The sequence below is a fragment of the Schistocerca cancellata genome, chromosome 2 (genome assembly GCF_023864275.1).
Source record: "Schistocerca cancellata isolate TAMUIC-IGC-003103 chromosome 2, iqSchCanc2.1, whole genome shotgun sequence".
In the NCBI taxonomy this organism is placed as follows: domain Eukaryota; kingdom Metazoa; phylum Arthropoda; class Insecta; order Orthoptera; family Acrididae; genus Schistocerca; species Schistocerca cancellata.
In genome coordinates, this window is record NC_064627.1 from 465616034 (window position 1) to 465631390 (window position 15357).

The 15357-nt window shown below is 42.9% G+C and overlaps 1 protein-coding gene and 2 non-coding genes across 3 annotated transcripts in view; 2 read left to right on the forward strand and 1 right to left on the reverse strand.

Annotated features, from left to right (window-relative positions):
• Positions 1-15357, reverse strand: part of LOC126155175 (proto-oncogene tyrosine-protein kinase receptor Ret-like) — a 241641-nt gene that overhangs the window by 214147 nt on the left and 12137 nt on the right. The gene's annotated exons all lie outside the window — the stretch shown is intronic.
• On the forward strand, positions 2919-2993 carry Trnat-ugu (transfer RNA threonine (anticodon UGU)). Its single transcript has one exon. It is a non-coding gene; the product is annotated as a tRNA-Thr (tRNA).
• Trnat-ugu (transfer RNA threonine (anticodon UGU)) lies at positions 3361-3435 on the forward strand. Its single transcript has one exon. It is a non-coding gene; the product is annotated as a tRNA-Thr (tRNA).

Below are 15357 nucleotides of genomic sequence, written 5' to 3' on the forward strand. Positions count from 1 at the left end.
GAGAAGGAGTCCTATCACTGTAGGTCGCTCTCACAACGACGTCAACTTGCGTTTTCTGGCAGGTTGCCTGATTTTGTTACGGGTGAGCACGTTTCGAAACTTTTCCGGTGATTAACGTCGTTGTGTCGCAAGTTTTGGTCTCGATGCAAGAAAGTTTGCTCTGCGACCAATTATTTCAATCTCTTCAGTGCTTCTAATCGACGGTGCTGTGAATTTTGTTCCTCGTGTTGCTGGCTGGGGCAGATCTGATTTTCTGTGATAGTGCTCTGTGCTGTGCAACTCAGACTCCCTTAGTATCACTGTTTTTGTAACTGTTTTAAGGACTATTATCTTTTAAAATTTGTGGTTCATAAAACAGTTCCGCAATGCACTCCCTACTACAGCTTCGTTCGAATAGGCTGTCTGATTCGGGTAATTTTTGAAAGCAATATGTGAATTAATCCTTCTCCTTTCTGGTGAGCTGATGCTAGCTGCCTTTCGCTTGGCACAGAAATCGCGGCACAGCAGGTCCTAACGATTGCTCACACGGCCGAGCCGATTCGGGTGCAACGGATGTTGGCATTTACCTCACTTGTTAGAAACTTGATTTTTATTAAGCTATTAATTCTAATGTTGCTTGAAATCCTGTTCGCTCATTATTGAACTACACTAACTCAGCCTGTGCCCTCTAGTGCAAGTGCGAGTGCACTTAGATTTGTTTAAATCATTCGGGTCCAAACAGAGTTTAAATATTTGTCTAAATTTTATATCAAGTGTTAAGCTTTCAGTTCTTGTTTAAGCGTGTGTGCGTCCGTTAAGTCTCGGACACCTTGCTGTCAAATTTTGGTGCGTGTCCATGTGTGTTATCTGATTTTGTTGGTATTTACCTTGGGGTGCGCGTTTTGCTCATCGTTTCGAACACACATGGCCATTAGGGGTTACTGGGAGTTGATTTCATTCAATTTCAATTGTTTTCAGAGAAAATATTTTCTTGTTGTTACTTGCAGTATCTAAGGTGTAAATTTGATAAGTCATCACACGCACTTTTATCTAATTTACGCCTGTTTTACAATGAAATGGTGTCGCACTTGCCTGACCAATCTAGCATATGAAGGGTCCCAACTAGCCGAAGGCGTCGGGATTGAAACTTATTCCGTTTGGCTTCAGTTGACCTTCTTCATTGTGTTGTGAACTTATGTATATTTCTCAAGGAACTAGGCCATTGTAATAAAGTGTATTTAAAATTTATTTGTCATGAATGGTTCTCAAGTGCTTTTTGTCCAGTCCTTCCATCCGCAAGACAACCAAGCGGCACGCCGTGTTTCAGTAAGAACTAGCCATCTTCCCTATGACAACACAATATTTCCGCCTGGCCGTTAAGCGCACTCTGAAATTGTGACTTTTCTTTTAGTGTTAATGACAACACAACATTTGATGTAGATCAACACGTACGTGTTATATAGAATACGCCGACTGTAAGAAGGCTCTCGACGAGTTGGCTGGTGAGAGCTGCTGGATCGATAGATATTTAAATTTATTGACTGGTATTGATTTCTTTCCCGTAGTTACCAGTTCAGCTAACTGACAACACCGTAATTAATGCGTCTAAACGTCAATAAATATGATTATTTCAAACTCAGTTACCTATAACTTTGTTAACTCAGCGTGTCGCTTCAGTTCCTGTATAGGTAGTGGGTACAACTCATTTTCTGCCAATTAATGTTGGCAGGAACCACAAAGCAAGCAATATTGGTCAATGTCTTTCGATTTGTAAATAGCTCCCACAAGCCGTGTCGCAGAGGCTTTAAAGGCGGCCGCTCCTACTGCTCATCACCAATTTTGTCCAAATTAACGGTAAGTGCAGGCTTGGCCAGAAATAAAAGTGAAAGAAGTGGGTGCTCCAAACTGACAAGGGTTTGTAGAAAAAAAGCATTAATTGCGCTGGCGGGAGACACGCTCCGTTTATGTTAACGCAGATTCCAGGCAGCTTCTGGAAGCGGAAAGAGTACGGAACGTTGATTCAAGGGTCGTGGAGTGGCGTCCGTAAGCGGAAATTTTTGTCTACATTACTTTCAATGCAAATAAACCGAAATAACGCTCATTATTTTGTATTTATTAATATTTTCATGATGTCCTTGTAAAGGCGAGGCAAAGGGAAATTTGGAATTGCAAATAAATTTCCAGGAAAGGAAGTAGTTTTCCAAGAATGATTGTAATTAAAGCTTACAATCGTGTTCCGCTAGTTTCATTTTGATCTCCAAACAGTTCCCGGAAGCTGCACGAACTATCGGACGTTGGAGACGGTCTTTCGAATGCTAGTTCTCGATGAAGCAACGTGAATTTTTCGAGAATACTAAGAGAACACAGTGACAATGTAGTCAAAAATATTGTGTCGACCGAAAATGTCTGAGTGTGCAAGTACAAATATTGATGCGCTGCCGGCCGCGGTGGCCGTGCGGTTCTGGCGCTGCAGTCCGTAACCGCGGGACTGCTACGGTCGCAGGTTCGAATCCTGCCTCGGGCATGGGTGTGTGTGATGTCCTTAGGTTATATAACTATATATGACGGTAGTATCTGTTAACAAAAGAACAGTTACCGTCAATGACCATGCAGCTTTGCTAGAAATGAAATGATAATTAAATAGACACCCTAGCTGCAAGCAGGCGTTGATAAACTTTATTGGGGACATGTTGAAAATGTGTGCCCCGACCGGGACTCGAAAAAAATATGGGTTCCCGGCCTTTGACCTTCTTGTACGAACGCACACGCTATGCCCGAACTCGTACGGGACATGGTAGATTAATCTGCCACGAGTAATGAGTATGATGGGCAAACATCTATTAGGCGCACTACGAATGTAGTATTGTGGACATGTTGGGAATGTGGATCTCACGGGGACCGTGCAAGGGATAAGTTCCTGAAGACGCACTATCCTCTGTGCCCGCGGTGGCTCAGATGGATAGAGCGTCTGCCATGTAAGCAGGAGATCCCGGGTTCGAGTCCCGGTCGGGGCACACATTTTCAACATGTCCCCAATAAAGTTTATCAACGCCTGCTTGCATCTAGGGTGTCTATTTAATTATCATTTCATTTCTAGCAAAGCTGCATGGTCATTGACGGTAACTGTTCTTTCAGGAACAGATACTACCGTCATATATAGTTAAAAAATATGGGTTCCCGGCCTTTGACCTTCTTGTGCGAACGCACACGCTATGCCCGAACTCGTACGGGACATGGTAGATTAATCTGCCACGAGTAATGAGTATGATGGGCAAACATCTATTAGGCGCACTACGAATGTAGTGGTGTGGACATGTTGGGAATGTGGATCTCACGGGGACCGTGCAAGGGATAAGTCCCTGAAGACGCACTATCCTCTGTGCCCGCGGTGGCTCAGATGGATAGAGCGTCTGCCATGTAAGCAGGAGATCCCGGGTTCGAGTCCTGGTCGGGGCACAGATTTTCAACATGTCCCCAATAAAGTTTATCAACGCCTGCTTGCAGCTAGGGTGTCTATTTAATTATCATTTCAGTCCTTAGTTTAGTTAGGTTTAAGTAGTTCTAAGTTCTAGGGGACTTATGACCTAAGATGTTGAGTCCCATAGTGCTCAGAGCCATTTTGAGCCATTGATGCGCCTGGAACATCGAAAAATGTACAGGAATGCTAACACGGCCAAACTGTGACTGAAACCGGCGCTGGATTATATTTTACATCTTCTGGCCGAAAGCGATCTGATCGCATCAGAAGGTTCCGCTGTAATAACTGAAGAAAACATCGAAATTGGAAGTTTAATACACGGGAAAGTAGTGGAAGTTTTATCGGAGTGTATGTTTGAATGGGACGATGAGTCAATTTTCTGCGAAGAAATTGACGATCAAGATAAATATAAAAAAAATGGAGGGTTACTCTCGAAAACTAAAAAAAAAAAAGTTTCCGCATATAGACTCGAACCCACGGCCTTCGGATTACCGTTCTGTACTCTTTCCTCTTCGCCAGCCTCCACGAAGCTCGGTTGTCATTTTCGTTTTTGTCCAAATCCTACGTATACCATAATTTTGAACGAATTGGTGATGACGAGTAGGTGTGGTCGTCTTGATAGTGTGTATACAATACCATTTGTGCCTTCCCATTTCATTTGCGGATACTAGACGGGAATAATAGCCATCACAATGTCTTCATACGAGTCTGAGTATCTTCAGTCTTACCATCATAGTCGATAAACGACATGTATGTGTGAGAAAGTAAGAAAGGTCGTAAAAGCAACCACAAACGAGCGTTGTCCGATCCGTTTCTGAAACAATTTCGCGCTGACTCCAGAAGCGCCTGATCAACCACTCAGCTTTTCGCTGACTATCTCCAGCATCTATACGGCTATCGTGAATTTCAAGAATGGCGAGCACTACTCAAGAATCGGTCTGTCATGTATATTGAAAACGTTGTCTTTCGTGGATACTAGTGAAGAGATGTCAGTAATTTTTGTAGTTGGTACTGGATCAGTTATTGCTTGTTGATATTTTAACAAAAAGTTATGGCATATTTTACGGGCATATATCACATTTTCATATCATGTACAACTCTTTAGCGGTTTTCAACTATTCTCCAAATCCTTGGCGTTCTTGTATAGAATTTCATCGCCCGTAATTTGCTTGAGGGACCTTCCGAGGTTGTCTGCGGCCTTACTTGCCTGCACTGTGAGTGAACGGTAACGGTCTCATCAAATGTCTTTCTGGTCATCCAGTCTTTACTACCCTTTTTAATGTCGTTGCCCTATTGCAGTCTGGGTATCGTTGTCTGAGGCTTCTCTGGTTTGCTCGCTATTGATAGCCAGTATAGAATCAGCTCTACAGCTGGACTGAGTATTCCTTATTTTCTGTAGGGTACCAGGATGTCTGATCTAGTTCTCCCCGTACGGTGCAGCAGGCTATGGCCTTACGTGTGCTTACGGACTGGACTGGTCGGAGTACACGTAGCATGCCACAGAGCTCCTCCAACTTCCCCCGTCCCTTGCGTATACATTATCCTATGTCAGATACATGCGCCTAGAAACACGTGTCTTTTGTGGAGGAAGGAGCAAAGGAAGGAGTGTAGAAGCATGCTATATTCTTATCCTGCTACATATATAATTATCTTTTGTGAAACGCAATCAGCTTAGACAATAATTTTATGCCACTAGTTCTTTTCTTATCAGTCTTCTCACTGGTTTGATGTAGACCGCCACGAATTCCTCTACCTTTTCACCTCAGAATAGCAATTGCAATCCACGTCCTCAATTGTTTGCTAAATGTGTTCCAATCTCTATCTTCCTCTTCTGTTTTTACGTCTACTGTTCCTTCTAGTACCACTGAAGTTATTCCCTGATGTCTTAACAGATGTCCTATCACCCTGCCCCTTCTTCTCTTCTGTTTTCCATACGTTCCTTTCTCGCCGATTTTACGGAGAAATCTCTTCATTCCTAACCTTATCAGTCCCCATAATTTTCAAAATTCGTCTGTAGCACCACATCTCAAACGTTGCTATTCACTACTGTTCCTGTTTTCCCACAGTCCATGTCTCCCTGCCTTATAAGGCTGTGCTCCAAACGTACGTTTTCTTCCTCAAATTAAGAAATGTTTGATACTAGCATACTTCCCTTGGCCAGGAATGCCCTTTTTAGCAGTGCTATTCTGTCTTTTATATCCTCCTTGCTCCGTCCGTCGTAGGCTATTTTGCTGCTAGTTAGCAGAATTCCTTAAATTTATCTACTTCGTGATCACCAATTTTAAATTTATCGCTGTTCTCGTTTTTACTACTTCTTGTTACTCTAATTATTCTTCGATTCACTCTCAACCCATACTCTGTACTCATTAGACTGTTCATTCCGTTCAGTAGATCCTGCAATCCTTTTTTACTTTCACTGACGTTACCAATATCATCAGCGAATTTTAACACTGATATCCTTTCACTTTTCATTTTAATCCCATTGTTGAACCTTTCTTTTAGTTATATCGTCGTTTCTTCGACGTATAGATCGAACAGCAGGGGCGAAATGCTACATCCCTGAATTACACTTTTTAACCCGTACACATCGTTCTTGGTCTTAAAGTTTTTTTGTTCTTTGTTGGTTCTTGTACATATTGTGTACTATTAGTCTTTTCTTAGAGCTTACCCCTATTTTTCTCAGTCAGTCGAACTTCTCGCACCATTTTACACTATCGAACGCTTTTTTCAGGTCGGCAAATCCTATGAATGCGTTTTGATTTTTCTTCACTCTTGTTTCCATAATCAATTGCAAGGTCAGAATTGCCTCTGGTGCTTTTACCTTTACTAAAACCAAATATCGTCGTTTAGCACATCCTCAATTTCTTTTCCATTCTTCTGTAAGGTAGTCTTGTCAGTAACTTGAGTGCATGAGCTGTTAATCTGATTGTGCGATTGCTAGCTGTTGTGATCTTCGGAATTCTGTGGACGATATTTTTCAGAAAGTCAAATGGTATATCGCCAGTTTCATACGCTCTACGCACCAACGTGAATAATCCTTTTGTTGCCACTTCCCCCAATGATTTTAGAAATTCCAATGGAATATTATCAATTCATTCTGCCTTATTTAATTTTTATTAAGTCTTACAAAGCTCTTCTAAATTTTGATTCTAATACTGGATCCCCTGTCTCTTCTCTATCGACTACTGTTTCTTCTTCTGTCTCGTCATCAGGTAAGTCCTTCCCCCTCGTAAAGACCTTCAATGTCCTCTTTCCACCTATCCTCTCTCTCCTCTGCATTTAACAGTGGTCTTCCGTTGCACTCTTAACGTTACGACCTTTTCTTTTAGTTTCACCGAAGGTTGTTTTGACCTATACGCTGGCAGTCCTTCTGTCGATCACTTCTTTTTCGATTTCCTCACGTTTTTCACGAAGCCATTTCACGCTAGCTTCTCTGCACTTCCTATTTATTTCATTCCTAAATGACTTCTATTTCTGTATTCCTGAATTTCCCTGAACGTTTTTGAACTTCCTTCTTTCATCAGTCAACTAAGATATTTCTTCTGTTTCTTTGCAGATACCTTTCTTGCATCTAAGTTTTTCTTTACAAATTATGAGATTGCCCTTTTTGGGGATTTCCATTCCTCTTGAACTGAACTGGGTACTAAGCTAGTCATTATCGCAGTATCTGTAGCACGAGAACTTCAAGGAGTTCTCTTCAATCCTTAGTACTTCCGTATCCCGCTTCTCTGCTCACTGATTCTTCCTGACCAGCTTCTCGAACTTCACAGCACTTCTCATCATTACAAAAACTGATCAGAGTCTATATCTGCTCCAGGGTATGCCTTACAATCCAGTATCTGATTTAGGAGTCTGTCTGACCATGATGTAATCTAACTGAAATCTTTCCGTATCTGCCGACCTTTTCCAGGTATAACTCCTCCTCTTGTGATTCTTGAACAGATTATTCGCTATTACTAGCTGAAAATTATTTCCCCTCTCCGATTCCTACCACCAAGCCCATATTCTTACGTAACCCTTTCTTCTACTCTTTCGCCCAACAACCGCATTCCAGTCCCTCACGACCATTAGATTTTCATCTCCATTTACGTAATGGATTATCGTTTCAATATCGTCGTATACTATATGTCTTCGTCTTCTGCTCGCGACGTCGGCATGTATACCTAAGCTGTTGTTGTCGGCGTTGGTTTGCTGTCGATTTTTATGAGAATAACCCTGTCACTAAACTGTTCACAGTAGCTCACTCTGTGTCCTATCCTTCTATTCACGACGAACTCAACTCCTGTTATACCATTTTCTGCTGTTGTCGACATTACCCCATAGTCATCTGACCTATAAATCATTGTCTTTTTACAGTTTCATTTCACTGACACCCAATATATCTTTATTGGGCTTCTAATTTTCGTTTCAAGATTTTCTAGCTTCCCTAGAATTTTCAAAATTCTAACATTCCACATATCGACTCGTAGAACGTTGTCCTCTCGTTGATTATTCGATCTTTTTCTCATGGCCACCTCCCCCTTGGCATTCCGCTCCCGGAAATCCGAATTGGGGACCAGTCCGGAGTCTTTTTCCAATGGAGAGAGAATCTCATTTTCTATTATAGACCACATGTCCTGTGGATACTCATTACGTGTCTTTAATTCTGTGGTTTCCGTGGCGTACTGCATCCACATGCTGTTGTTGATTGCAGATTCTTCCGCCTCTTAGGGGACTTTCCCACCCCAAGGGCGAGTGAGTGCCCTGATCGTCCACCCACTCATCCGCCCTCTTTGGCAAGACTGTTGGCAGAATGAGAGTGACGTCTAATGCCGGAAGTCTTTGGCCGCCATTGCTGATGATTTTTATTCAAGATTTAAGCAGTGGCGGGACCGAGGACGTTGTGATTAGTAATCAAAGACGCTACCTCTAGAACGTGTGTGCTACATAGTATTTGGAAAAGTGTATTTAACAGAAGTGATATCAGTCGAGACCATATACAATGGCGTAAGAGGAATAGAAAGGAGCACTCATTTTTGCCTTTTAAAAGGAGTAACGCTGAGTGAAAACAGTAAGTCTGAAGAGGAAGTGAACTGAAGGTTTTTCTTGATCTATGGTAAGTACGGTACATAAAAGTAGTCTTTTTATCCAGAACAATCATAAGGCAAAACTACAGACATGGATAGTTAGCTCGCTCTCGGAGTCTTATTGCTTCATGGTGTTGCACACGAGGGCAAAGCTGCGAAATATTGTACTAGCCGTTGAAAGAAAACTGCATTCGAAAAAAAAAAAATGAGAAAAATGAGAAAATGCAACAAAAAAGTCACACATATGCGCAGTGGAACATAGTGACTGTCGTGAAACTAAATTCTTTTAATGCAGTTCTCCGCCTCGAGTCTCAAAAAGTGTAACCACTGATGTCGACATCTTGGCAAGTCATCATCAGATGAAGTGTTTGAAAGGAAAGAAAAACGGGTTAGTAAAATACTAGGAGACTGACTGCAAATCAAACTAATTGTTATATACAACCATACGTACTTCAAAACGTTACATGCTAATTAGTCAGCAAACCAACCCAGGATAGGCACTCACAGTGAAAGCGGATTTGATCTCTGATGGGACTGAAACAGTGCAACGATTAATAGAAACTAAAAAATTAAAAATTATTAACAATATAAACCAATGATACGAACCATTCTCAGAATGAAACCTAGTAAAAAATTACGTAACAACTGGTTTGAGCCAGCCAGACGTATACTAGATGCAAGACAGATGATCACCTGCAGGCACGATCTGCGAGTAGCGTATTAGTAGCTAGCGTTGACGTGTCTTCACATAACGATACCAAAAACAAAACAACTGTTACATCATGCTACTGATAAAGGACTTGAAGCTGGCGTAAAATGAAGGTACAAAGGAAAAGACAAAAATATTCGGATATCATAACTGATCAGAAAACACTTCGATAAAGGCTTTGAAGAAATTTCTTGTTGCATTTAATAAATGTTGTGGTGTATTAGAGAAAATTTCAAGCTCTGAGAGTGTTATTTTATTCATAGTTGTTGTTTTTCAGTGACTGTAATATACTGGGTTTCTGTCCTAAGAGTCGCCAGGCGAATTTTCTCTTGTGGTTCGGCAGACACTTGCAATTTCGTTTTCCCAACGTCTAGCTGGTGTCAGACCAAACAAATTCTGCTCATCATGTATTTCATACGACGCGCAGCGTCAATGGAAAGCTTTCGTTTGTTTTATTTTTAAAGTGGCATTTTACGTGCCTGTTCGACAGAGCGGTCCCAGATTAGTCTAGCGCAATATTTGCTTTAACGATGTGCATTAAAAGGGACAGTGAAACACCAGGAATATCAAGTACACCAGCAGAGCCGCCCTGGCCCGCACTGACTGCTTCCGCTATTCAGAAGCGCTGCTAGGTCGCTGCAGGAGAACTGATTTCTCTTTGTTTTACTGTTCCTGTTAATACATATCCCTGAAATGAATGTCGGACTAGACTAAAATTCCGATTTAAGAATCATTTTGTTTGTAACGGGAAATAAACCGACGCATTTTGTCGACGCAGGGCGTCGCATGAAAGACATGATGAGCAGAATTTGTTTGGGCTGACACCAGCTAGACGCTGGAGAAACGAAATTGCAAGTATCTACCGAAAGTCCAGAGAAACGCGTCTGACGACTCGAAGGGGGGGACATCCGCTATATTTCAGAATAAACTTCAGTCTCAGTTGCAAATATATTTTTATTTCGCTTTACCAGTTTCCAGAAGTTAATTTGTAAGCTGAAAGTGTTTCTGCTGTGTTTAAGCCAGACGCGGTAGGAGCCGCGCTGAGTGGCCGATCGGTTTGAGGCGCCATGTCACGGATTGCACGGCTCTTACCGCCGGAGGTTCGAGTCCTCCCTCGGGCATGGGTGTGTGTGTTGTTCTTAGCATAAGTTAGTTTAAGTAGTTTGTAAGCCTAGGGACCGATGACCTCAGTAGTTTGGTCCCTTAGGAATTCATACGCACATTCCAGACGGATAGGTACACAGCTCAACACTCCAACCAGTCTCAGCGCGGCGCCACACATAGTACGGTCAGTCGCTTTCTAGATGTCGCATGTATGCTTCCGCTATGAGACATTCATATATGCCATTCATTCCGCAATCGTTACGTCTGTCACCACAGAGAGCGCCGAACTATCTGATGCATGCTCCAAGCAGACCACAGTTGCACATTAATATGCTGAGCACAATATTTAAGAAGCCGCAAGTCTACATTCGGCCAGTTCCAGTTATCGGCAAGTTCTCGTTATATTTGCTTTCAGCTTCCGACAGTTGTGGGACAGTTCCCTATACCAGTTGCCAGCAAATTATCTACAGGTGCCGACCAGTTCCCGTCATCGGATAGTTAACGCCAAATGTCAGAGGTGAGACGAAATGGCCGGCCGGTGTGGCCGTGCGGTTGTAAGCGCTTCAGTTTGGAACCGCGTGACCGCTACGGTCGCAGTTTCGAATCTTGCCTCGGGCATGGATGTGTGTGATGTCCTTAGGTTAGTTAGGTTTAAGTAGTTCTAAGTTCTAGGGGACTGATGACCTCAGTAGTTAAGTCCCATAGTGCTCAGAGCCATTTGAGCCATTTGAGACGAAATGACAGTGTTTATCTAGTGGGAGACTGAACTAAAACACTCTTATTGCAAGCCAGAGCCGGATGTTGTGGCCGAGCAGTTCTAGGCGCTTCAGTCTGGAACTGCGCGACCGCTACGGTCGCAGGTTCGAATACTGCCTCGCGCATGGATGTGTATGCTGTCCTCAGGTTAGTTAGATTTAAATAGTTCTTAGTCTAGGGGACTGATGACCTCAGATGTTAAGTCCCATAGTGCTCAGAGCCATTTGACCCATTTTGCAATCCAGACGGAACTTCAATGTTAAGGGGCAGTAAAATGAACACTAGTCAGATAGAATAAAAGTAAGTACACTCTTTATTATTTCAACAACAATCGATATAACTGTTAATCAGTTCATCCCACTGTGAGATAAGGCGGTCAATGCTTCATGCAAAAACATTTGCGATTGGCTACGAAATAATATCGTACCCAGGTCTTTCACCAACTCTCCAAAATCGTGGAAATCAGCTGGGAAGGTATCGGGACCGTATGAAGGACGTGTATGGGATTCCCAGCGAAATTTCTGCAGTGTAGTCGAAACAATCTTGGCAACATGTGAGCCTGCCCACACCCTCCCTAGAGTCCCAATCTCTTCCCATGTTATTTCCGTGTTTTTGGAGCCCTGAAGACATTCGTGGCCGTCGCTTCGCTCCAGACGATGAGGTGCACGCCTCGGCGCAATAATGGCTCTGTAGGCAACCGCAGACACCTTTCCATGAACGCATTCACCGTCTTGACTCGCAATGGGATAAGCGTATTTACAGGTACGGCGATAACTTTTGGATTAATAAACACTTTACTTACTTTTTCCCTCTGTCAAGTTCTCATTTGGCTGACCCTTATAGATCAGTTAGTTATCGTCTATTGTATTGGTTAGATTATGCTCTGAACTCTACATCAGCGCCTTCTCAAAAAGCAAAAATTGAGTTTTTTTTTAATCTAGATTTTTAAAATAAATGATTGTTCGCTTTACTCATGTGTTACCGCAGTTACTCTCTTTTAGATATGTTGCTTTGTGACGCAAAGCGTGGTAAGCGCATGCAGGCCACTTTCCTATAACGACGGAACTCTAAAGCTGGGGTTTGCTTCCTGCTACCTTTGTTGGGCGCCTAATTTATTGGGGAGTAGAACAGTGTTCAAATGGTGTGCTTTAAGAACTCGATGACAGATGTCCAAATGGTTTACACATCCTACTTCATGTCAGCATTTTTTTTTAAATAGAACCAAAAGCTGGGTGAACACTATCTACGTTCCAAGTTTTTAACCTTACATTTACTTTGCGATTTAAGATTTACCAGCTTTATACTATTTCGCAGTTAAGTGTAGTCTTCAGTCCCAACAAACACAGAGTAGGTATGTTCAGTGTCAATACCTCTCTTCGGCTGTTCAGCTGACGAACTGCCAAGTACAATATTCAAGTGCATATAAGTGTGTATGTGTTGTTGTGGTCGTTAGTCCGAAGACTGATCTGATGCAGCTCTCTACAGTGGCCCATCCTGTGTAAAAGTCTTCATCTCCACATAACTACGGTAACCTACATCCATCTGAGTATGCTAACTGTACTCAATCTTTCATCACACTCTACAATATTTATCCCCACATTTCCAAATTGACAGTTCCGTGATATCTCAGTATCTCCTTTCATTTAGCTAAGCTGTGCCATAAATTGCTTTTCACCCCATTTACGTTTGGTACCTCATCAGTTATATAGTCAACTTTCTACTTTTAGGCATTCTCCTGTTGCGTAGTTTAAAAGTTAAACATCTTTTTTTCCCTCAGAAGGCTAGACTCCAGAAACACAATAAACTGATGCTCGATATCAAAATTTTCTCTTTGCTTCTACCCGTAATGGATACAAAGTCTAAGAGGTCGTGGTTACAGTCAGTGTTAAAATGACGGCTCAACCGGCTGTGCGTAGGTGCTTGAGCCGACATCTCCCTGTTTCTCTGTTTCAGAATTGCCTTTTTGTTATTTAACATCACCTCTACTGCGGCCATCGCCATGTATTTCTCTGTCCAAATACCAAAATTTGTGAAATGATTTTAGTTTATCATTTCCTAATCTTATTCCTTCACCATCTGACTTAATTCGGCTATATACTTGTTTTAATTTTGTTGATGTTGCTTCTCTAAACCCTTGAAGACACTATCCACTCCATCCAACTGCTCTTCCTTGTTCTCTGATAGAATTAGAGTTGTCAACAAATCTCATTGTTTTAAATTCTTTTGATTCCCTTTCCAAATTTCTTTTTAGTTTCTTTCACATCTTTCTCAATATACAAGCTTGGAATAGGCTACAACCCTGTCTCAATCTCTTCTCAACTACTGCTTGCCGTTCATATCCAACGCCAATAACTATAATTTGGGTTCTGTACAAGTAGATAGCCTTTCGCTCCCTGTGTTGAAGGACGTGCTACCTCATAATTTCACAGGTGTCGTGTATAGAAGTTAGTTTGATTTGTAATCTAGTTTCATAGTTCTTTACTAAGTAGACTAAAGTTTAAGAGAATCGGCGGAAGGAATAAGGTGGTGAGTACTGTACCCCGGCTCATAGCTCTCCAGCATAGCGCTGCACCACGGGTGGCCTAAGGCAAAATTTGCAGGGGCTACAACAGCGAACACCGGCGCAGCAGTTCTGAGCGCACGCCTCGCCGATAGGCGGTAGCGGCATCGCTCCAAGAGTGAATAGTCAGTGCGGAACTACTCGCTTCCGCAGGATAATGTATTCGGAAACAGATCCATCGTATCCTGGCTGTTCAACAGTATCTAGGTTGGCGCGCAACTATAGCGGGTGAGTTCTCGACGGGCTTTGCACCCAACTCTCACAGCGGTTCCTAAATCAGAAGCTCTCCTGGTACCTCCCCTGACCAGTCGTCGGATGCCAGGCTACTTGCCTGGGATCTCCGCCTCCAACGCTATGGAGCCGCCAGCAGTCATCAAAGATGTCAGGACTTCGCGAGCGCTGATGACCGCGCAGCTAAGCGCCCAACAAACCAAACATCATCATCGACAGGACTTGGATTCTACAGCACGAATCTCCGGTAATTTGATATTTTGGCCCGTCACAGTTTTTGTATAATTAGAAACAGTGAAATTTTCACTCTGCAGCGGAATGTGTGCTGATATGAAACTTCCCGGCAGATTAAAACTGTGTGTCGGACCCATATCCGGACTCAGGACCCTTGCCTTTTGCGGGCAAGTACTCTACCGACAGAGTTACCAAAGCAAGATTCACGAACCGTCCTCACAGCTCCACTTCCGCCAGTAACTCGTCTTCCACCTTCCAAACTTCACAGAAGCTCTCCTGCGAACCTTGCAGAACTAGCACTCCTGGAAGAAAGGAGGTAGAGCACTTGCCCGCGAAAGTCAAAGATCCCGAGTTCGAGTCCCGGTCTGGCACACTGTTTTAATCTGCCAGGAAGTTTCATATCAGCGCACACACCGCTGCAGAATGAAAATTTCATTTTGGAAACATCCCCCAGGCTGTGGTTAACCCATGTTTCCCCATTATCTTTCTTCCAGGAGTGCTAGTTCTGCAAGGATCACAGGAGAGCTTCTGTCAAGTTTGGAAGGCAGGAGACGAGATACTGGGGAAAGATGAGCTGTAAGGAGAGGTCGTCAGTCGTGCTTGAGTAGCTCAGTCGGTAGAGCACTTGTCCGCGAAAGGCAAAGGTCTCGATTTCGAGTCTCGGTCCGGCACACAGTTTCAATCTGCGAGGAAGTTTCATAGAAACGATCAGTTCTTCGTGAACCAATAATTTGAGTTTACCAATTGCGATTCAGTTTGCAGTGACTGACAGTCTACTGGTATTGCGTATCCCACACACTTCAAAGGCAGAGACTTAATTGTGAATTATTTCTTGTGTTGTGTAATTACGCTCTCAAGAAGAAGAATTAAAGTTTTATGTTCATTTTCCAAGTTGCTGGCAGACTAACATTTTCTCTTCATTGTAGTATATCTACATCTACGGACGTGACCACTGAGGTATTGATATACTTACACGAGACATACAGCAAGCTGAGAAGTTGATGCCAGAGAAAGCAGTTACTATCACCACCACTCCACCACAGATCTCCAGACCTTCTCTCATACTGACTTACTGGTAGAAGGATTCCAGGCGTTCGACAGAAAATTGGAGCCGTATGCCAGCTACGTCGCCCACCCTGTTCATCACCAACGGAATCCCACGAGTAGCGGAGGATGGTTTTGCCCCTCCTACAAGGGGCAGAAATCTATCATCTCTTGCATTAGCTCAATCCTGAAGTCG